The 23,485-nt window shown below is 39.5% G+C and overlaps 1 protein-coding gene across 1 annotated transcript in view; it reads right to left on the reverse strand.

Annotated features, from left to right (window-relative positions):
• Window positions 1-6,219, reverse strand: part of gata1 (GATA binding protein 1) — a 40,379-nt gene extending 34,160 nt beyond the window's left edge. Inside the window, exon 1 of the mRNA XM_062971272.1 lies at window positions 5,884-6,219. The gene's annotated coding sequence lies outside the window, so the exon portion shown is untranslated. The remainder of the gene's footprint in view (window positions 1-5,883) is intronic.
• Between the last annotated feature and the right edge of the window lie 17,266 nt (window positions 6,220-23,485).

A 23,485-nucleotide genomic window follows, 5' to 3' on the forward strand; every position in this document is an offset into this window, starting at 1 on the left:
CTAGCCCCTCAGATACTTCAGATACTTATCTATCGGGTATATTTTTTTTTATCAGGGCACCCGGGTTGTGGAACCAGAAGCAGCAATGTTAAGCCACTGTGAAACAGTGAAACAGATCAGAGACACTTCCTACCATGAGACCAGCTTGACTTCAGACTCATGGCTTCCTTCTCAGGCCACTTTGCAAGAAAAGGGATCCCTCCCAGAAACCGAAGAGCCTAGGCTGAAAGTAAACCAGCGACTACAGAGTGAATGACTTGGGGGAATCCCTGATTATACATTTTGCAGGAGATCCAGATGGAGTATCCCTTATCCAAAGTGCTTAGGATAGGGTTTTGGGGGGGGGGGGGGTTGGGGGGGGTTCATGTTATGTCATTGTCTTTTGTAATGTTATTGATTTTATTGAACTATGTTTTAATCTATGGTTGGTTTTAATTTGTTGTTGAATTGGGCATGTTCCCCATGTAAACCGCCCCAAGACCCTCCGGGGAGATGGAGGTGGGGTATAAAAATAAAGTTGTTATTATTATTATTATTTTATTATGACACAGCAAACAAGATAGATATGCTGGATTTTGTATCACAAAATCACAAGTCAAACACTTCCCAAGCGTCTAGGACTGTGTGATGTATTTTCGGATGATGCGTGCAGATCCCAGTAGGGTGGCCTTTTGCAGTTGGCAGATCGTAATTTTGTCAATGTCTATTGTTTCCAAATGCCGGCTGAGATCTTTTGGCACGGCACCCAGTGTGCCCATCACCACCGGGACCACCTGCACTGGTTTCTGCCAGAGTCTTTGAAGTTCAATCTTGAGGTCCTGATAGCGGCTGAGTTTTTCCTGTTGTTTTTCATCAATGTGACTGTCACCTGGGATGGCAACATCAATGATCCAAACTTTTTTCTTTTCCACAACTGTGATGTCTGGTGTGTTGTGTTCCAGAACTTTGTCAGTCTGGATTCAGAAGTCCCACAGTATCTTTGCGTGCTCATTTTCCAATACTCTTGCAGGTTTGTGATCCCACCAGTTCTTTACTGCTGGGAGGTGGTACTTGAGGCATAAGTTCCAATGAATCATTTGGGCCACATAGTTGTGCCTCTGTTTGTAGTCTGTCTGTGCGATTTTCTTACAGCAGCTGAGGATATGATCAATGGTTTCATCGGTTTCCTTGCACAGTTTGCATTTTGGGTCATCAGCTGATTTTTCGATCTTGGCCTTAATTGCATTTGTTCTGATGGCTTGCTCCTGGGCTGCAAGGATCAGGTCTTCTGTCTCCTTCTTCAGGGTCCCATTCGTGAGCCAGAGCCAGGTCTTCTCCTTATCAGCTTTTCTTTCAATTTTGTCAAGGAACTTTCCATGCAATGTTTTGTTGTGCCAGTTGTCAGCTCTAGTTTGTAGTGCGGCTTTCTTGTACTGATTTTTTGTCTGCTGTGTTTAGAGGAGTTTCTGATTTTTGACTTCAATCAAAGCAGATTTTTCACTTTGCTTTACATTATTTATTATTATTATTATTATTATTATTATTATTATTATTATTATTATTATTATTATTATTTGGAATGCCTGTATTTGCAGAGATGTACGTAGACATATCTTCGAGAGAGCACCCAAGTCTAAACACAAAATTCATGGATATTTCGTATATACCTTATACACAGATCCTGAATTTCAGATGACATTTTTGATTATTTTCTCCATGAACCAAATTTTGCGTATGCTGAAGCATCAAGAAAACAAAGGTGCCACTGTCTCAGCCACCCATGTAGTCAACTGTGGATTTTGAAATTCTGTATAAGAGATGCTCAACCTACAACTTGGAATCTCATCGTATTGAATCCCATTTTTCAGATACCGTTCCAGAATGTCCCGTTATCAAGAACTGAACAAGCATGAAATGCATTTGCTTCTGGAATCTGAAGTTATAGAGAGGAAAGAAAGATTCACGGAAAGCCACCCCATCCTGCACTCTGAAATTATATTCTATTTTTGTTACCTGTCAAGAGATATACTCTTTGCCTTCCTATGCCTTCATCTTTACTCTTGATATATTTCCTTGTTGCTGGGTTTTGTTTCTTAAGGTGTGATTGACATGCTTTAATGCAGTCATGCCGGCCACATGAGCTTGGAGGTGTCTAAGGACAACGCCGGCTCTTTGGCTTAGAAATGGAGATGAGCACCAACCTCCAGAGTCGGTCACGACTGGACTTAACGTCAGGGGAAAACCTTTACCTTTACCTATATATATATATATATACACCCACAAGTACAACAATATGCATTGGTAAATGGTCAATAAACAGGTATAATTGAATGAAATACAGTAAGTACAAAATTTACAATTGTAATGTTAATGTTCCGAATATCAAAATGAATTTATAACCAAACAATGGGTCAAAACCGGTCGTGTGTTCTACCTGTTCTTCAGTTCAACTGATTGATTTCACAAGCGGCAAATTTATGTATAGAGCAAGCATTGTTCGATTATATATTCATTTTGATGTAACATTACAATTGTAAATTTTTTACTTATTGTATTTTATCAATATAAGTTTATATTTTATACCTGTTTATTGACCATTGCCAGTGCATATCATTGTACTTGTGGGTATATATTAGTTTGATGTGTAACCAGGAACCCATTTACTTAATATGCTTTTAAAAATCCAATTTATGGCTACTATCCCTACCAACTTTCACGTTTGCTATTCCTTTGTTTGCAGAAACCATTCTATCCTTGCGCTGCATATATTTGTTAATGTATAGCAATGCTTCCATATTTGGTGCCCTGTTGCTCCGAAGAGTGTCTGGTGGGAAATCTCCATTTTGAATGTTGCCTTCGCCATGAACCCACTAAGTACCTTTTAGTGAAGTACTTTCTCTCAACTACTACCCCTGAGCATATTATATATGGATCTTAAAATACCAATTTTCCCTAGAAGATTGTTATTTTGAACTAAGATTTATTCCAACATGGTCTAGTCCAATTTTCCCATTCCAGCTATCATTTAGGTGAATTAGAGCACAAGTTTCATCTACTCAACTACATGGAGTCATGTACACTGTAGAACTAATGCATACATATACAGTAGAGTCTCAATTATCCAACATTCTGGATTATCCAACACATTTTTGTAGTCAATGTTTTCAATACACTGTGATATTTTGGTGCTAAATTTGTAAATACTGTAATTACTACATAGCATTACTGCGTATTGAACTACTTATTCTGTCCAATTTGTTGTATAATATGATGTTTTGGTGCTTCATTTGTAAAATCATAATCTAACTTTATGTTTAATAGGCTTTTTCTTAATCCCTCCTTATTATCCAACATATTTGCTTATCCAACATTCTGCCAGCCCATTTATGTTGGATAAGTGAGACTCTACTGTACTACTATACATGAACTGCTATCTAGAATCTCAGGCATGTATATGAGAGCCAATGTAGTGTAATGATTTGAGTGCTGGGTTAGACCAGAGTTTGAATTCCCACCGGGGCCCTTCCACACAGCCATATAACCCAGAATATCAAAGCAGATAATCCACAATGTCTGGTTTGAACTGGGTTATATGAGTTGACACTGCCATATAATCCAGTTCAATGTGGATTTTATACAGCTGTGTGGATGGGGCCTTAGCCATGGAAACCCACTTTGGCAAGTCACCCTCTCCTGGGTTCAAAGGAAGGCAATGGCACATCCCCTCTGAATATTTCTTACCAAGAAAGCCCCATGATAGGATTGTCCTAGGTAACAACTTGAAGACACCAGCAACAAATGTACAGAACACGCCAGCCATGTATACTATATCTAAATATCAAAAATTCTCTGTGACACACTCCATGCCTATGTTGACTTAGGCTACCGTCTGTGATAGCTTGTGCTATAATACATTTGGGTCGTTGTATGTTTTCCGGGCTGTATGGCCATGTTCTAGAAGTATTCTCTCCTGACGTCTCGCCCACATCCATGGCAGGCATCCTCACAACCTCTGAGGATGCCTGCCATGGATGTGGGTGAGACGTCAGGAGAGAATACTTCTAGAACATGGTCATACACCCCGGAAAACATACAACAATCCTGTGTTCCCAGCCATGAAAGCCTTCGACAACACATATAATACATTTCTTAAGAGTTAATGTGCTATATGACATTTGTGAGGTTTCCTTTTTAAAAAAAAAAAAGTTTGCCAGCCTTTTTATTTTTCACTTAGGCTACCCACCCATTTCCCACACAGCAAATGCTCTTCAGACCTCCAAGTTTATCTTCTCAATTCTCACTTCATCCTTTGTCCAAAAGAAAGAGGATTTGTGTTTGGGAATTTGCATTTCCAGTGGCCAAGATGGTGCGAGGAACACTTTCTTTTCTCCTTTTTGGCATGATTTGTTTTACTCTACAATGCCAGTATCAGTAAGAAAACTCAAAGAACCTTACTGAACCCTGTACCTTTCAATAGTAAACCCAGGAAAATTCACCAGTATATGCATGTGCATGTTCTATACAGCACTGTAATCTTCATCCCATCCAATGTTGTTCCTGACTTGATTTTCTATTATCAAAACTTTGACCACCTAATGGGACTTTAAAATCAACCACATTTGGCTAGACATTCATCTGTTAATCTATACATTCCTTCCCCTCGTTGATAAAAGTTGTTTGTGAGCACATTTAGATTTTTGGATTTTTAAAAAGATGTCTACAAATTGCTTTGCTGGCAAAAAAGATCACCAAGATTATAGAAAACTTTTTTAGGCTCCATTTTTTAATCTACTGCATAAACAGCCTTTCATGCAACTAAAAAATGAGAGCCTGCCCTGCTCGTCTGTACTAGTTAGTTTCTGTTGTGATCACTTGATGTTTTAACCTTTGCAAACTGTTCAGCTGTTATGGGTGCCTTTGGACTGGGTGCTGCCCGTTCCAACACACTTCACCATCTGAAGAAAGAGACAGCGGATAGGATACCTACTTGTTGCACTTTCTCTATCTATACAACTTATGTGGTACTTCTGGTGATTCTGTGGTTTTATCATTTCAGATTTATGTATTATCTATATGTGGCACTTTGCTGTATTTTGTTGACCGCCTCGAGTCCCTTCGGGATATGTGTGTGTGTGTGTGTGTGTGTATAAAGGTAAAGGTTTCCCCTGACGTTAAGTCCAGTCATGTCTGACTCTGAGGGTAGGTGCTCATCTCTATTTCTAAGCCGAAGAGCCGGCGTTGTCCATAGACACCTCCAAGGTCATGTAGCCAGCATGACTGCATGGAGCGCCCTTACATTCCCGCCAGAGCGGTACCTATTGATCTACTCACATTGGCATGTTTTCGAACTGCTAGGTTGGCAGGAGCTGGAGCTAACAACGGCTGCTCCCGCCGCTCCCGGGGTTTGAACCTGGGACATTTCGGTCTCCAGCTCAGTGCTTTAATGCACTTCGCCACTGTGTGTATATATATATATTTATGAAAGGTCAACCAAAGTGAGGAGTAGTCAGAGCTTAGCCTTGAAAGTTGTTTTTAACGCCGAACTCCATCTCAGACCATGTAAAACAACAATTAACAGAAGGGTTCTCCCATGTCAACAGCAATAGTAAGTTCCAACAATTCAATTGCAGTGAGAAGGGCAGTCAGAGTAGAGGATGTGACTTTCAAGTAGATGAACCCCAGGGTTTCTTTTTGGTAAATAAATACTTCTCCTGACCCAGCCATGGTATTATCTCAAATTTCCACTTATCAGCTTTTTTAAAAAAACAACAACAACAGAATTCCCATTTCTCTCTTATCGTTTCTTTATTTCTATTCTTAGCTCTTTCTATCTATCCCATAGACAAGTCAACAGTAACAACCTTTAATATACCAGATCTGGTGCGTCCATTGAATGAAACTGACCTGATGTGGAGCCCAAAGTTTGATAACTTTCTGGATGACTCTTGGTCCTTTGGTTGAACAGGAAAAAAAGGCTGAGATAGCCGTGGAGAAAATTTTCCCACTGCCGTCAGTTGATCTGCCTCTCAGTTGAGTCCTCCCCACAAGATCCTGGGCTGTATTGATGGCAGAAAGAGAGCTCAACAAACAAGGAGGGGACTAACAGCCCAAAAAGAAAAAAATGACACAGCAACCACCACCCAAGTGCTGTCTCCGCCTCTGTCAAAAGGGACTAGCAAGAAGGATGAAGGATAGAAAGAGGGAAAGAGGTGGAAAGACATATATTCCCCATATGTGCCCAATGACAGGGATGGTCCCCAGTTGCAAAACTCTAGTTTGTGGATCTGGAAATGAAACTCAGGCTTCCGGTTCTGATGTTTGCATCCAGGTCTGGACAAGTACAATGTCAAGCACGGTGTCATGCACGGAAGCCCAAATTCCCAGATTTCATCCCAAAACTATGGAAAGAAACGAGAGACTAGGCTTGTTCAAGTATTAAAAACAAAAAAGTGGAAGTCAGCAATCTGTAATATCTTTTGCAGTCTTATCTCTCACTAGTAGAGTTCCTGAGTACAAGATATCTTTTGCACAGCCTTTCACGCTGTGCAAGGGGTGCAGCTGTAGCTGCATGTGTTTATTCTATTCTATTTTACTTTATTTTATGGCCTTCAGACTTTATATTACTGATGACCACAAGAAGAGTTCATAGAGGATTTGTAAATAGGTTGAGTGAGAAATCCTTACATACACATATGTCCTTCTTCTCATCATTTCTGTCTTTGCATATTTAAAGAACAGTAAATAGTCGCATGAGGCAGAACCGAAAGGCCGATCTGATTGATTTGCAGCTATGGACATATCTATAGTATTTACAGCACGATTGTTGGGCATCCAAATTTCTATGCAGAAAGTGATGTCAAATAGGTCAGAAAGAGAGAACAATAGCTGACATGCTACAACTTTTCAAGGCTATTGAAAATAATGCTGCTTTTCTGTCTGTCTTTAAGTAAAATGCTGTCAGTGTATTACTGCCAAAGATATATAAACCCCACTTGCCTAGTTTCCAACATACCTCACAACCTCTGAGGATGCCTGCCACAGATGTGGGCTAAACGTCATGAGAGAAAGCTTCTGGAACATGGCCATACAGCCCAAAAGACTCACAGCAACCCAGTGATTCTGGCCATGAAAGTCTTCGGCAATACAGAGAAACTGGATATTTTAAAAGTAGATGAAAAGGTGGAATGGCAAAGCATTAATAAGAACTCTCCCCAGGACAGTTGGAGATCAATCACCCTGTGAACATGATTCCACTTTAACTGCCATGACAATGTCCAATGGAATCTGGGATTAGTAGTTTGATAAACTAGCAGAGCTATCTAGATTTGAATTCCAAGTACCTCTCCATAAAATTGAACCATGGTGGTTCAAGTGGAATCATCTCACTATGTTGCTGTGTGTTTTCCGGGCTGTATGGCCATGTTCTGGAAGCATTCTCTCCTTACATTTCTCCCACATCTATGGCAGGCATCCTCAGAGCCAGATTTTGTTCATTTTCATGATTTTCTCCTTTCTGCTTGTGGATTTCAATGGCTTCTCTGTGCCCGCAGCATTATCAATGCCTGAGTGGAGCAGCACACTGGGGAGACCCTCTTGCTCTTGGTCTCTATGGGGCACTTTTGTGTCTATCTGGTGCAGTGGCTCTTTCGAGCATACTGTCCAGGTTTTGAAGTTGCTCCTGTAATACACCATGGCTTACTTGACTCAAAACTAGTTACCGTATATACTCAGGTATAAGCCGACCCGAATATAAGCCGAGGCACCTAATTTTATCACAAAAAAAAGCTGGGAAAACATTGACTCATGTATAAGCCGAGAGTGGTAAATTTCAGAAATAGAAATAGATACCAATAAAATTACATTGAGGCATCAGTAGGTTAAATGTTTTTTGAATATTTACATAAAACCATAATTTATGATAAGACTGTCCAACTCTGATTAAATCATTATTCTCATCTTCTTCAATGTAAATGTGCTTATGTATCCAATGTAAATGTATCCTTTTAAATTCCAAATGACTTTACTGCACTTTATCTGTCATCTTGAATGTACAACTTATAATGCGCACTTTAGCTTATCTATTACTGCAACCTCGCTGGTTTTAATTCTAAGTTTTATTAAGCGTGTTTTTATATCATATGTTAATGTTCAGATTTTATAATTGGTGCATGTTTTTGTTTATTGATGTATTGTATACTGTTATTGCATTTATTTGATATTTCTGTGAGCCACCCTGAGTCCCCTTCGGGGGAGATGGAGGTGGGATATAAATAAACTAAATAAATTAATAATAATAATAATAATAATAATAATAATAATAATAATAATAATAGAGTAAAATAATACATGTAATAATAATAATAATAATAATAATAATAAATAGAGTAAAATAATATATGTAATAATAAATAGAGTAAAATAATAAATGTATTATTAATAATAAAAATAGAATAAAATAAATGTAATAGGAGCAACAATAATAGAGAAAAATAATAAATGTAAGAATACCAATAATAATAGAGAAAAATAATAAATGTACCACATATTCTCGAGTATAAGGTGACCCAAATATAAGCCAACCAGGACCATCACCCGAGTATAAGCCGAGGGGGGCTTTTTCGGTCTTAAAAAAGGGCTGAAAAACTAGGCTTATACTCAAGTATTTCACTAGGAAGAGTACAGCAAGCACCTCAACGTTCATGTGCTAGAAGGGAGCACTGGCAGCCACTGAACCTTCCCTCCTGGAAAGCCTGGCCCATTTCCCTTTTTCCGAGGACAGAGTGATGTGCTATATAGCTGGATTCCACCATTTAAATCCAGCTGTCATACCATTTGGAGCCAGTTCACACTACGTTATAATTCCACAGTTCCATTTGAACTGCCATGGCAACATCCTGGGATTCACAGTGTAGGCAAATGGGCTTAGAATCCACAGCCAGGGAGATCCACTGGCAATTCTGACAAACTATAAATCCCAGGATTCCTTAACGTGCAGCCATGCCATTAAGGCGGAATCATAGGACTGTAATGATTGTCCATTTATCACATTTTGGAAGCAAGATCAGGCAGAGTTGACTCATGGATAGAAGGCCACCAGGGACTAATTTGGATCTCCAGTTAAGATTAGAAAAGGACCCTGGCTGAAACTCTGAAGAGTTGCTCCCATTCAGAGTAGAGCAAGATGGGCTCAGTATATTGCATTCTCAGCCTTGTTTTGTCAGATGTAGTAGAAGAAACTAAAATACAACAGCCAAGTTAGTTGGCTTCTGTACATAAAGTGGAAAGGGTGGGGAGTCCTCATGTGCTTTGTCTTAGGCGGCATAATATCTTTGGTCGTCCCTGGTGCTCTTGCTAACAGTGGTTTAGGTGGCACTAAGGGTGCCAGTGTAGCTACATGTATTCAGAAGTAGACCGCAGTAGTATGCCAGTGATAATGGAGAAGAAATTTCCTAAAAACTTAAAAAATGTGATGGATAAGGAATTGAAAAGGAAGAAATTAGACAAAATTGGAAGTTGGAGGGAACAAATAAAGGAGAAAAGCAACATAAAGGGAATCCTAGGTGATTTAAATATATCATGGCTTCATTGGGTCCAATTAGATAAATGGTTCCAAAATTGGCAAAGAAAGAGCTGGGAGGAAAGAGAGCCAACAAAATTTGAAAATATAGTATTAAAAGAACAGACTAAAGAGGGAAATGCATATCCGAAAGGGATAACCAGTATGATATATAAAATATTAATAGAGATTAAAGGTGGGAGGAAAGGGATATTAACAAGGGAAATATGGGAGGAAGAACTGGGAATAAAAGTAGGAGAAAGAAATTGGGAAAAATTATGGAAAGCAAGGCATCTCAAAAATTTATCAATTAGAATAAAAGAAAACTATTACAAGATAGTATTGAAGTGGTATTTGAACCCAATAAAGATATATAATATGGATAAGAGTTGTTCAGAAAAATGTTGGAGGGGTTGTCAAGAAAGGGTCCATATATTCATATGTGGTGGGAATGTAAGTATGTACAGAGTTTTTGGGGAAAGGTCATAATAGAAATAGAGAGTATCATGAAGAAAAAAATTAATACAAACCCAGCGACTATACTATTATCTATTTATAATACAGATGAATGGAAAGAAAACGAAAAGAATTTGGTAACAATGTTGCTAACGGCCGCAAGGTTATTAATAGCAAGGAATTGGAAAGGGGAGGTGGAAATTAAAATAGAAGATAGGTACCAGGAAATTTGGAAATTAGCAATAAATGTTAAATTAGTATGCAATTTAAAAGTCAAAAAAGGCCTAAGAAAGAAAAATGACTTTGAAAGTATATGGAAGAAATTTATTGAAGAAACATTAAGGAGAGAAGATGGGGATCAACCCCCACCAGACCAAATGAGGTTCTGGTTGGACTATAAAGAAATGGACTCCGATGATGGGGAGCACAACGGGTAGAACACTGGGGGAAGGAAAAGACTTAATTATATGAATTGTAACAAAATTAATAGTAATGTAATAAAAAAAATATTCAAAAAAAAAAGAAGAAGAAGAAGACCGCAGGATAAGCTGGCACATCACAGAAGCCATTCTAGAGGTGAATGTGGCATATAATCCTTCCCATCAACAGCATTGGATGGGTTTAGAGAATGTTTGAATCTGATTACAATATGTAACACAATTTGAAAAAAATCTGTTCCTGGTTTGAAAGTGTTATTTTCTGTTTAATTGTGCAGTATTTACTTTGAAAGTAATTGTTATACTTCAGAAACTTTGCTTTTGTGGCTGCCACAAACTATGTTGAATTGGTTGAGACTCTTTATCAGATATTCATTTATTTATTTATCGTGTCAAAAGCAAACCGAGGGTATAAGTTGTAATGTATTTGAAAACACTAAGTTTTAAAAAACTTGGCATTATACTAAGTGTCCTTTGACCAGTAGCTGGCCACTTGGAGTGCCTCTGGTGTTGCTGTAAGAAGGTCCTCCATGGTGCATGTGGCAGGGCTCAGGCTGCATTGTAAGAGGTGGTCTGTGGTTTGCTCTACTCCACACTTGCATGTAGTGGACTCCACTTTGTAGTCCCATTTCTTAAGGTTGGCTCTGCATCTCATGGTGCCAGAGCGCAGTCTGTTCACCTCCTTCCAAGTCACCCAGTCTTCTGTGTGCCCAGGAGGGAGTCTCTCATCTGGCGTCAGCCACTGATTGAGGTTCTGGGTTTTAGACTGCCACTTTTGAACTCTCGCTTACTGAGATGTTCCTGCAAGTATCAGCCACTGGTTGAGATTCCGGGTTTAATTTTTTCATTGAAAAAAATATAGCAATATGTGTTTTAGAGTTTTGGCAGTTTAATAAACGTTTTCCATGTTTTATGATGGAACCAATCAGGAAATGACATTTATAAGCCAGTAACAAAAATTGTGTTACATAGTGTAATGTATTTAGACTCCAGTCCCCATTGTCCTCAACATCATGGCCAGTGTTGAGGAATTATGGGAGTTATATTTCAATGTCATCACCAGAACAAGAAGGGGGGAGGTGTTGTCTTTTAAATTGCATGAAACAATTGCTCAGAAACAATTCTGGATCACAGGGTTGTTGTATGTCTTTCGGGCTGTGTGGCCATGTTCCAGAAGTATTCTCTCCTGATGTTTCGCCCACATCTATGGCAGGCATCCTCAGAGGTTCTATACTTTCTATTTGATGTTATTTTATGCTAAAAGGTTTAACTTTCCCTTGGATCCACAGATCCAAGAAGATCCAAAAAAGGTTTTGCAAACCAGATTCTTCTCTGGGCCTCTCAAAACTCTTGAGCTGTGCACCATGTCTCATTGCTTTTGGGGTGGTGCTGAAACTGCAGCCAACCAGTTCTGAGCTAGCAGTGCTGGACAGCTCTGATAAGGCTTTATCAGATATCGGTGCTGACGGTTTGGGCAATGTGGGTGACAAGGCAGAGCCAGGAGGCTGAATGTCAGCAAGGGGGGGGGGAGCAGTCTTTGCATGCATGCATGCCTGCGTGTGTGCAATCATGCTATGCATGAAGCTTCAAAGAAGAACAAGAATTGGGTATTCCCCCCAAATATCCTGGAGAGGGATGAGTGGGAGAGAGTCGGAAGATAGGCCAAGAACAAAACGCAACTGGCAAGATGTCTGGGGGCAGTTGACCAAGTCTGAAACTTCTAGTCCTCTCATCCCAAGCTCCCTGCTCACACATAGGAACAACTAGGAAAAAATTCAACATATTCACATATTACTGGATATGCACTGTAACATGATCCAGTATTTCTTCCCCTCTCCCGTGCCCATTTTATTTTTCTTTCTTCCACTTGTTCTTCCCGAGGGTTGTAATTCCTTTTGCCTCATTCTCCTGTGTTTTTCTTTGCTCCCCATGGCTAAGCCTCCCTCTTCTTGCGCTGTTAAGCCTGGCTCCTTTCCCCAATTCAACCAGTGCTTCAAAATCCACTTTTTAAATATCTCCTGAATCATTCATAGGTAAAGGTAAATGTTTTCCCCTGACGTTAAGTCCAGTTGTGTCCAACTCTGGGGGTTGTCCATAGACACCTCAAGGTCATGTGGCTGGCACGACTGCATGGAGCACCTTTACCTTCCCACCAGAGCGGTACCTATTGATCTACTCACATTTGCATGTTTTCGAACTACTAGGTTGGCAGAAGCTGGAACTGACAGCGGGAGCTTACTCCGCACCCTGGATTTGAACCACCGACCTTTTGGTCAGCAAGTTCAGCAGCTCAGTGGTTTAATCCACTGCGCCACCGCAGACTCTGAATCATTCATAAGCAGTCCTCATTCAATGGAATGGCAAGAAAGGAGAAATTAGATAATATTAAAAACTTTTCTCCCTTGTCTTTTCCCTCCTTGTTTTTTTTTTGTTTGTGTCCCGTCTTTTCAGTTTGCAAACCCAAGAGAAAGAACAGTCTTGTCTTTGCTGACAGACAGGAGTCCTGAGAACCTGGACAGGAGTAGAGTATAAAAACTACTAGAAATAGATAGATATTTCTGCTGCCCTGGAGACTAGGACGTGAAACAATGACTTCAAACATCAGGAACTTCCTAACTGTGAGAGCTGTTCAGTTGTGGAACTCTCTGCCCCAGGCTGTGGTGGAGGCTCCTTCTTTGGAGGCTTTTAAGCAGAGGCTGGATGGCCATCTGTCGGGGGTGCTTTGAATGCGGTTTTCCTGCTTCTTGGCAGTGGGTTGGGCTGGATGGCCCAAGAGATCTCTTCCAACTTCTTGATTTTATATCCACTACTGCCATAGCCATGATAGTTAGAAAGCAGATATTATGTCTGGGGCCGGGCTGTGGCGCAGGCTGGTAAGCAGACTGCTGCAATAAATCATTCTGACCATGAGGTCACGAGTTCGAGGCCAGCCCGTGGCAGGGTGAGCACCCGTCAATTAAAAAAATTAAAAAATAGCCCCTGCTCATTGCTGACCTAGCAACCCGAAAGATAGTTGCATCTATCAAGTAGGAAATAAGGTACCACTTATAAAGTGGGGAGGCAAATTTAACTAAATTATGACGTTGGAATGAGGAAGTGCCGTCACAGTGGATGATGAAGCAGCTGCTCCCCCCTGTGGCCAGAATTGAACATCCCCTCAGGAGAAGGTTAAATTGCCTCTGCGTCTGTCTCTGTCTTTGTTCTATGTGTATATGGCATTGAATGTTTGCCTTATATGTATACAATGTGATCCGCCCTGAGTCCCCTTCAGGGTGAGAAGGGCGGAATATAAATACTGTAAATAAATAAATAAACAAATGTTGAAGTGTGGACATAATCATGCATAGCTGCATGTGTAGAAATGACAGTTGGTCTTACTATTTATGGGTTTGACTTTTGAGAATTTTATTGTTCATGGATGTGATTAAAATGTTCTCTCTAGGAATTTCTAAGTCTTCTAGTACAAGCCTATGATCAGTCTCTGCTAGAAGTTGATCATAAAGTCAGGCTGGAGAAGCTAGAGATGCCGACAGAGGTGTTCTCTCAAGTAAAAAAAAGGCAATATTTTTATTTACAATTTTTCACTTTCACATGAGTTCTATGCCCCTAACCACAGCAAATGTGTGTGTGGGGGGGGGGGGGGAGGGGGGGTTGTGTGACTGTATTGTGTAGTAAACTGATGCCAAAACTTCTCTGGCTTCGTAGCCATGGTAAAAACAAGGGGGAGGAGCAGAGTCACTTTTCTTCTGATGTAGAATTCAAGTGAATGTGGTAGTCAGTTCTCTGAAAAACCGCTTATCTCTAAGACCAGATAATGTGACGAGGAACTCCAGCAAGTCAGGGATGGCGAACACATCATAACCATTTTGGTCGCTGCTTCTGCTGATGGTCCCTAGAATCGTGTGCACTGAGCAACATGGTGCACAGTTACACCATATCAGTTTTAGCAAGTGCAAAAGAGGTCACCGAGGGCTCTACTTTGACATCTCCCACCAATCACAGGTGTAATATAAATAGAAATGGGATAATCTACCGTATATACTCAAGTATAAGCCGACCCGAATATAAGCCGAGGAACCTAATTTTACCACAAAAAACCTGGGAAAACATTGACTCCAATATAAGCCGAGGGTGGTAAATTTCAGAAATAAAAATAGATACCAATAAAATTACATGAATTGAGGCATCAGTAGGTTAAACGTTTTTGAATATTTACATCAAGCTCTAATTTAAGATAAGACTGTCCAACTATGATCAAATCATTATTCTCATCTTCTTCAATGTAAATGTGCTTATGTATCCTTTTAATAATAATAGAGTAAAATAATACATGTAATAATAATAATAATAAATACAGGAAAATTATACAAATACAGTAGAGTCTCACTTATCCAACACTCGCTTATCCAACGTTCTGGATTATCCAACGCATTTTTGTAGTCAATGTTTTCAATACATTGTGATATTTTGGTGCTAAATTCGTAAATACAGTAATTACTACATAGCATTCCTGCGTATTGAACTACTTTTTCTGTCAAATTTGTTGTATAACATGATGTTTTGGTGCTTAATTTGTAAAATCATAATCTAATTTGATTTTTAATAGGCTTTTCCTTAATCCCTCCTTATTAACCAACATATTCGCTTATCCAACATTCTGCTGGCCCGTTTATGTTAGATAAGTGGGACTCTACTGTAATAATAAATAGAGTAAAATAATAAATGCAATAATAATAATAAGATCAGAGTCAAATAATAAATGTATCAATAATAATAATAAAAATAGAGTAAATCAATGTAATAGTAGCAACAATAATAGAGAAAAAAATAAATGTAATAATACCAATAATAATAAGAGAAAAATAATAAATGTACCATATATTCTCGAGTATAAGCTGACCCAAATATAAGCCAGGACCCTCACCCGAGTATAAGCCAAGTCTTTAAAAAAGGGCTGAAAAACTAGGCTTATACTCGAGTATATACAGTATTTTCTGGGTTGATCCTTTGCACAAATACATTGCAAACTTGCTTCCTTTGGTGTGTGGAGGGCCATCAGCATGCACAGTACTTTGCAAAAATAAAAGAGAGAGAGAGAGCGCATTCATAGCACGAGTGAGAGCTCCCTGCTTGAGAGTCTTAGGGCCCATACAGACAAGCCCTATATGACAGGATCTGATCCCAAATTTTCTGTTTATCCCAGATTATCTAGCAGTGGGGACTCATATAATCTTTGATGTATTTAAAGCAGAAAACTTGGGATCCGTTCCTGGGATATTGGGCCTCTCTGGAAGGGCCCTTACAGATCTAAATACATCTGACGGCAAATAGCAGGAGAAAAGTAGGGATGAAAAGGGAAATTTGTGGCTATTTCAGTTGCATATACAGTGCCTTAGCCTGACTGGAAGAAGAACTTTTGGCATTCCAAATGTTTCAGACCATAACAGTATACAGTATATTTCAGATTTCAATGTTATTGTGAAAAATACATACCGGTAGTACATAAGTTTTTTACATAAGTTTTGTGCTCTATTGTAACCTGCCTTGAGCGACGAGAAGGGGTAGGTAATAAATAGTATTATTATTAATAATAATAATAATAATAACTAGCTGTGCCCGGCCACGCGTTGCTGTGGCATTGTCTGGTGGTGTTGGTGAGAACTTGTTGAGGTAGTGGTGGTATTGAATGTCTGTTGTATGATTGTCTTTATGTTTAGTATGCATTTGGTTGTTTGTGTACTGTGAAAGTGGTGAGGGTAGAGGGGGTCTATGTCCCTGTGTAGTATTGTATAGTATTTATATGTTGTCCATGTGTTGTGAATGCTTGGATTGTGTCCTGCTGCAATAGTAGAAAGGGTTGGGCTGGATGGCCCTTAGGGGTCTCTACAACCTCTTGGATTCTATGCTTCTATTATTATTATTATTATTATTATTATTATTATCATCATCATCATCATCATCATCATCATCATCATCATTATGTAGAGGCTGGATGGCCATCTGTCAGGAGTGCTTGGATTGTGTCCTACTGCATGGTAGAAGGAAGTTGAGCTGGATGATCCTTAGGGGTCATTCCAAACCTTAGGATTATATGATGATGTTATTATTATTATTAGTAGTAGTAGTAGTATTGAGAGGCTGGGTGGCCATCTGTTGGCCATGTGCTTGGAGTGTGTCCTCCATGGCAGAATTGGGTTAGACTTGATTACCACAGTAATTATTTGATATTACAGTAGAATCTCACTTATTCAACATTCGCTTATCCAGTGTTCTGGATTATCCAACGCAGTCTGCCTTTTAGTAGTCAATGTTTTTGTAGACAGTGTTTTAAATTCATTGTGATATTTTGGTGCTAAATTTGTAAATACAGTCATTACTATATAGCATTACTGTGCATGGAACTACTTTTTCTGTCCATATAATCTAGTGCAAATTAGATAATCTGTGGAAGAGGCCTAAGTGAGGCCTAACTGTGCCTGTCCCCTGGGCTGAGTAGGTTGCTAGGAGACCAAGTGGGCGGAACTTAGCCTTGTAACTGGCAGCAATGGGATAAAACCAATTATTCCTTTCCCTCTAATTAGGACTTTATTTTTCTTTTCTTTTTGTTGTATCAACCTAGAGCCGTGAATGATGGTTGTGTTGTCAAATTTCAAGGTTGGGGGGCCTGTAGTTTTGTTGTTTTGTCCGCTGCCCTGATGCCATCACTCTTTTATATATATAGATATAGATAATAGTTTCAAAGCTGAAGAAATTTCAGGTCAAAACTCCTCCAGAAGAAACTCCTTCAGCCATGTTTGAGACTTGGGCCCTTCCATATAGGCCCTATATCCCAGGATCGGATCCCAAGTTTTCTGCTTTAAACCAGATTATGAGTCTGCATTGCCAGATAATTTGGGATAAACAGAAAACCTGGGGTCAGATGCTGGGATAAAGGGCCTGTCTGGAAGGGCCCCTTGTCTCAGGGCCATTTATATAAATGGATAACTTAGAGCCCTTCCAGACAGCCATATAACCCAGAAAATCAAGACAGAAAATCCCACAATTATCTGCTTTAAACTGGGTTATCTGAGTCCATACAGCCATATATTCCATTTCAAAGCAGAAAATGTGGGATTTTATTCAGCTGAACTGGATTTTTCAGGCAAAGATATGCTCTCCGTTAACCAGAAAGAAAAGCAACAACCAGAATCTGTAGCAAATAATTGATTAAGAGGTTACGTTAGTTAATTATGAAATAATTAAATAGTTGTTAGTTAAGATTTAGTTGGGTATACTTAAATAAGTAACCTTTCCTGAACTGTCACACAATCTATTGGAAAATTTGCGTGGCATTTACAATTGCAGCAAGAATGTGACAATTATAATAAAGGCTTGTCTACATAGACCCCTTCTACACTGCCCTATATCACAGGATCTGATCCCAGATTATCTTCTGATCCCAGATTATCTGGCAGTGGAGACTCGTATAACCCAGGTGAAAACCTGGGATAACCTGGGATCAGATCCTGGAATATAAGTGATGTTTCCATCAGTTTAAGAGGATCAAGCCAGAAGACCTTACTTAAGGCTCTTCCACATAGCCCTATATCCCAGAATACCAAGGCAGAAAATCTCACATTTTCTACTTTGAACTGGAATATATGGCAGTGTGGACTCAGATAACCCAGTTCAAAGCAGATATTGTGGGATTTTCTGCCTTGATATTCTGGGATATAGGGCTGCGTGGAAGGGCCCTCAGTTAAGCCTTTACTTGGCTAAGTATGAGAATGTCTCTATGCAATGAATTGAAGACAACCAAACCTGGGTCAAAGCCAGGTCCATCCTATTTGTATACCAGAGCTTTCCAAATATTTCATGTTGGTGACACACTTTTTAGACAGGTATCACAGCAATTCAGTTTTACTAGCAAAGCAGAGATTAAAGCAACCCCTTATAAGAGATGCACAGACACATGCATAAATTGTAATGACAAAATGCATGGGGACACAACATATCTCAAGAAATTTTTTCATTTATGTTTTTTTTAAAATAAAATATTGTTTATTTCACACCGACTCCAAGGTTTCTTGTTCCAAATTTTTAACAAAACAAAGCACCAATTTTTATATGACCATGGACACAAAAATGTATTCAATTGGATACAAAAGGGGGAAATGTATTTTGGGAAAGAGATTAGCTTTATCACACACATTTAATTTTCAAATGGGAAATATTGGGGGTTTTTTCCGTGTCAGGAGTGACTTGAGAAACTGCAAGTCGCTTTCGGTGTGAGAGAATTGGCCATCTGTAAGGACATTTCTCAGGGGACGCCAGGATGTTTTAATGTTTTTACCATCCTTGTGGGAGGCTTCTCTCATGTCCCAGAAATACTGGTAAATTTTATATTAACACTCCTATCCAATGCTTGCTACCTCTATTGATGTTCATTGCAATTGATAATTTTAATATTTAAAAAGCCAGTATAGTATAGTAGTGAGAGTTCTGAGGTGGACTGGACATGGTCTCTAGTCCCCATTAAATCATAAAATTTATTCAGTGACCTTGAGCCTGTTGTACTCTCTTTCATTCAGGCCTATTCCACAGCATTGTTGTAAAATAAAATTATTGGAACAGAGAACAATGTATGTCACCTTAAGATCACTGGAGAAAAACAGGATATGAATGCATCTAACAGGCACACTTATAACTGTACTTGATTTCAGTTTCCAGTTTCTGAGGCCCCTTCTACACTGCCATATAATCCAGAATATCAAAGCAGAGAGTCCACATTATCTGCTTTGAAGTGGATTGTATGAGTCTACACTGCCATATAATCCAGTTCAAAGCAGATAATCTGGATTTTATATGGCAGTGCAGAAGAGGCCTGAGAGTAGGGTTGGCATGTTAAATCCCAGTCCTGAGATTTCAGCATCAAAGCTTGAAAACTAGGGAAGTCTACTTCTGATAGTGTGGGGGCACACTCTAGTGATGTTAAAAGGTGATCTTACAAGGGACAACTCCTTATTGTCATGAGCCATATAAACTAGACCAGAGATTCTTAAGTTTTTTTATTTGTGACCACTTTCCATCTGATAATTTTAATATAACCACAGATATATAGGTATATAGGTAAAGGTTTTCCCCTGACGTTAAGTCCAGTCATGTCTGACTCTGGGGGTTGGTGCTCATCTCCATTTCTAAGCCGAAGAGCCGGCATTGTCCGTAGACACCTCCAAGGTCATGTGGCCGGCATGACTGCATGGAGCGCCCTTACCTTCCCGCCGGAGCGGTACCTATTGATCTACTCACATTGGCATGTTTTCATACTGCTAGGTTGGCAGGAGCTGGAGCTAACAGCGGCCGCTCCCGCCGCTCCCGGGATTTGAACCTGGGACCTTTCGGTCTGCAAGTTCAGCAGCTCAGCGCTTTAACGCACTTCGCCACCAGGGCTCTAAACATATAGGTATATAAATAGGTATAAAAGTCAAACATTCATTTATAATAAATCAGCATTTGCAAGGCTCATAAACAGGCTGATTTTTGTGCAGTACAGCTGAAGCACTGTAAACACTGCATGTTGTTGCAAACAGATTTGTGTAAATGGGTGGCATTCAGAAACTTTTTACTATTGCCAAATTTTTCATGACCCAACATGACGCTAAAGGGGCCTCATTTGGTGTCAGGACCCACCGTTTAAGATGCAGTGCACTAGACCACAATTGCAGAGAGTGCACTATTTTTAAAGGCTAATAAATGAGAAAAATATATACACATACTTTTCAAAGCAGTGCTTTTGCCTTGAGATCTTTCTCTTTCACCTTGAAGGCTGGAGACAAGAGACCGGAGTCTGAGAACAATGCCTTCAAGTCTTTTTGTCAATTTATGGTGACTTATGAATTTCATAAGTTTTCTCAGATTTCGTAGATCCTGCTTCTTCCTCTGGAATATAACCTACAGCTACATTGGTGGTCTCTCATGACCCTGCTTACCTTCCAGTTTAGGTAAGGTGCTGTTATGATACTTAGCCTAACTATGGAACCCAGTTATAATTTATATGGGAATTGTGGCCGTTCTAAGAAACACAAAAACTCAACAGCAGAGTGTCGTACATTGAAAAAAGAGGGAGGGTTAGTTGTCCAGGCCAAGGTGTGCCTTCCTCCTATCTATGGGAATGGCAAAGTTCAAATTCAAAATGCCACCACTTTGCAGCAAGTGATTAAATAAGATGGACAGGCGAACAAGGTGAAGCTTGGCTAATAAAGACTAGTAGCTCATGATAGACAAGATGAATGACTACTGGCAAGAAAGAGAAACTGTCAAGGAATGCTTTGCCTACCCAACAGTTCGCCAAGCCCCACCCATTAGGCTGGAAATAAGGCGAGAGTCCATGATGCAGCAGGATGGGCAGGCAGAGATAAGAGTTATCTCCAAAGGCCAGGCAGTGCAAACAGCGGAAAGAACAAGCGGTGGGGCCTGTTGTAGGCCTGGCTCTGCATGGAGGAGTTCCTATCAGCATTATACCCAAAGTGTGCCAACTGAGCCTTTCCACTGCTTGCTTTCACCCCACCCGGGTCTACTTATTTCACTCTGCTCCCACAAATAAAACCAGAACTTCAAGTTCAGGTTGTAGCTTGCTTAACATGAATCTATACCTGTTATTAGAAATGCTTGGAATGAGAGGTGCCTCAGTTTTTGGAATGCTTGCACACACACACACAGTATATAGTCCAAGACCCAAGTCCAAACATGAAATTCATGGTATTTTTCATACCTGTCTTATATACATGCTGGCATTGTACAAGCTTTGGAATATATTCCTTGGTAGCAATTGTCTTCACAAAGAAAAATAAAAGAGAGTATGTTTTTCATTGGATTGATCATTAGGAAGAACTTCATGACAGTAAAAGCTGTTCAGCAGTGGAACTCTTTGCCTCAGAGGATGGTGGAGTCTTCTTCTCTGGAGGCTTTTAAACAGAGAATGGATGAACATCTCTCAGGGCTGCTTTGATTGTGTTTTTCCTGCATGGCAGAGGGTTGGACTATATGACCCATTTATTTATTTACAGTATTTATATTCTGCCCTTCTCACCCCGAAAGGGACTCAGGGTGGATCACATTATATACATATAGGGCAAACATTCAATGCCCATATACACATAGAACCGATGCAGTCTCTTCTAGCTCTATGATTCTATTATTCTAAGCACATCAGGCAAAATAATCACAGGTGAATTTCGACATCACAAGAAACAAAAGTTTGTGTATACTGAACCATCAGAAAGCAAAGGTGACATGATCTCAGCCACCCATGTGGACAATTTTGCAGGATTTTGGATTTTCCAAGTCTGGATTCAGGGATGATCAACCTGCGCATGTCGGGACTATGGGTTATACACTTCTTGCAAGAGGTCATTTGACTAGTGATTCTGGAAACTATATAAAAATACCAACATTTGTATAGACACATGTGCATTTATTATAAACGCTGGGTTTTGACACCTTAGAAAGAGGATCTAATAAGCTTGAACATAGCCTGGAAAAGCTCTTCTTTGAGCCAGGATTGCAGTTAGCATCCAAAACAAGTAATTTTTACAAGCATTGCATATACAGATTCTGGTGTTTCCGTTAATTCTTGTGCCTTCTTTCCTTTCGTTATTTTCACGCTGCCCTCTTTTCAGCTATAAATGAGCCTGCATAGCATTGCTGTTTCCGATGAATTATTGCTGTTTCCGTTACATGAAGTTTGCTTCTAAAATGTCAAATATGATGGCCTTCGAAGATCAAATCATCAAACCACTTTCCTCTGTGTAACTTGCACAATTTTTTTCCTGTTTAAGATGAACCGGCAAAAGGTTGTCTTAACTGGGCTGAGAAAGAGGGTTGGGTTACAAAACCCAGCACAAGTTAAACTGGCAGTTACAACCTCCAGCCCAAGTTTCATAGGACAATTTGTTTGGGAGAGTATTCTCATTAACTCTGACATGGAGTCACACAGATGGGAAGAACTGTAGGCACAAAATGACGCTTGAAATTCCAGTGAGCTTTACTGTCATTTACTTAGTTGTGAAGTTTACAAATCTTTATTGATTTTTATGTATAGATAACAGAGATGTGTGTATGTGTTTGTGTGTTGTTGGTTTGGATACTCGGTTGGCCACAATTCATACCTCTAATATTTCGGGAACTTTGCATGCAGTGCCAAATCTGGATTGTAACATATACTGCAACTATAGATGCTGTCTTTTATTTGATAAAACTGGTCCTGCAAAACTAAAAAAGGCAAAGACCCATCATCAATACCAAGTATCTGATTTAGGGAAATAATTACATATCAGCTCACACTTTTTATTAAAAAATTGTTCGTTTTCAAATCTAGATTCCTCCATAAAACTTGACAAGAACATATGGGTCAAATTGTAACTGATGAGACAATATTTGCCAAAACAATTCTAATGGAAATAAAATTGTTGGCACAACACTGCCCTTTTTTAAAAATACAGAGAGAATAAAAAACTGTCCATTTCAATAGAGGTCCAAAAATGAAGACTTCAGGAATGCTCATGGTAGATGACTTACTTTATGTGGATATGCACAAAAATTAACAGATATCCCCACTTGTATATAAAAAGGTCTGGAAGGATGAACGCTCTCTCCTTGATTGGAATCAGCATTATTTTCATTACAATTCTAGGAGGAGATGAGTATGTCCCCCATGAGATGGCTGTTCTTCAGGAGTGGAAGCAGAAGGCAGGACTCAATTCACCAGTTTTCCCATTCTGATACCTGTGGTAAGTGATCCAGCCAGCTCACAAGAAATCTGACTATGGTTGGAATTGATGCGCAGGGCAGGATATTAAACCACACCATGACTTGAAAAATCTTAAGTGCACATTTGAGAGAGCGCTAGATAACCTCGTCACCAGATCTTATTTGATCTTGGACATGAAGCAGAGGCAGCCCTGATACATGGATGGGAGACTGCCAATGAATGCCACCTGCTGTGGATTATATTTCAGAGTTAGTAACTGATAAAACCAGTAGTGAGCGTTACTTATCTAAGAAAACCCCATGAAATTCA

Source organism: Anolis carolinensis, chromosome 2, assembly GCF_035594765.1.
Source record: "Anolis carolinensis isolate JA03-04 chromosome 2, rAnoCar3.1.pri, whole genome shotgun sequence".
NCBI lineage: Eukaryota > Metazoa > Chordata > Lepidosauria > Squamata > Dactyloidae > Anolis > Anolis carolinensis.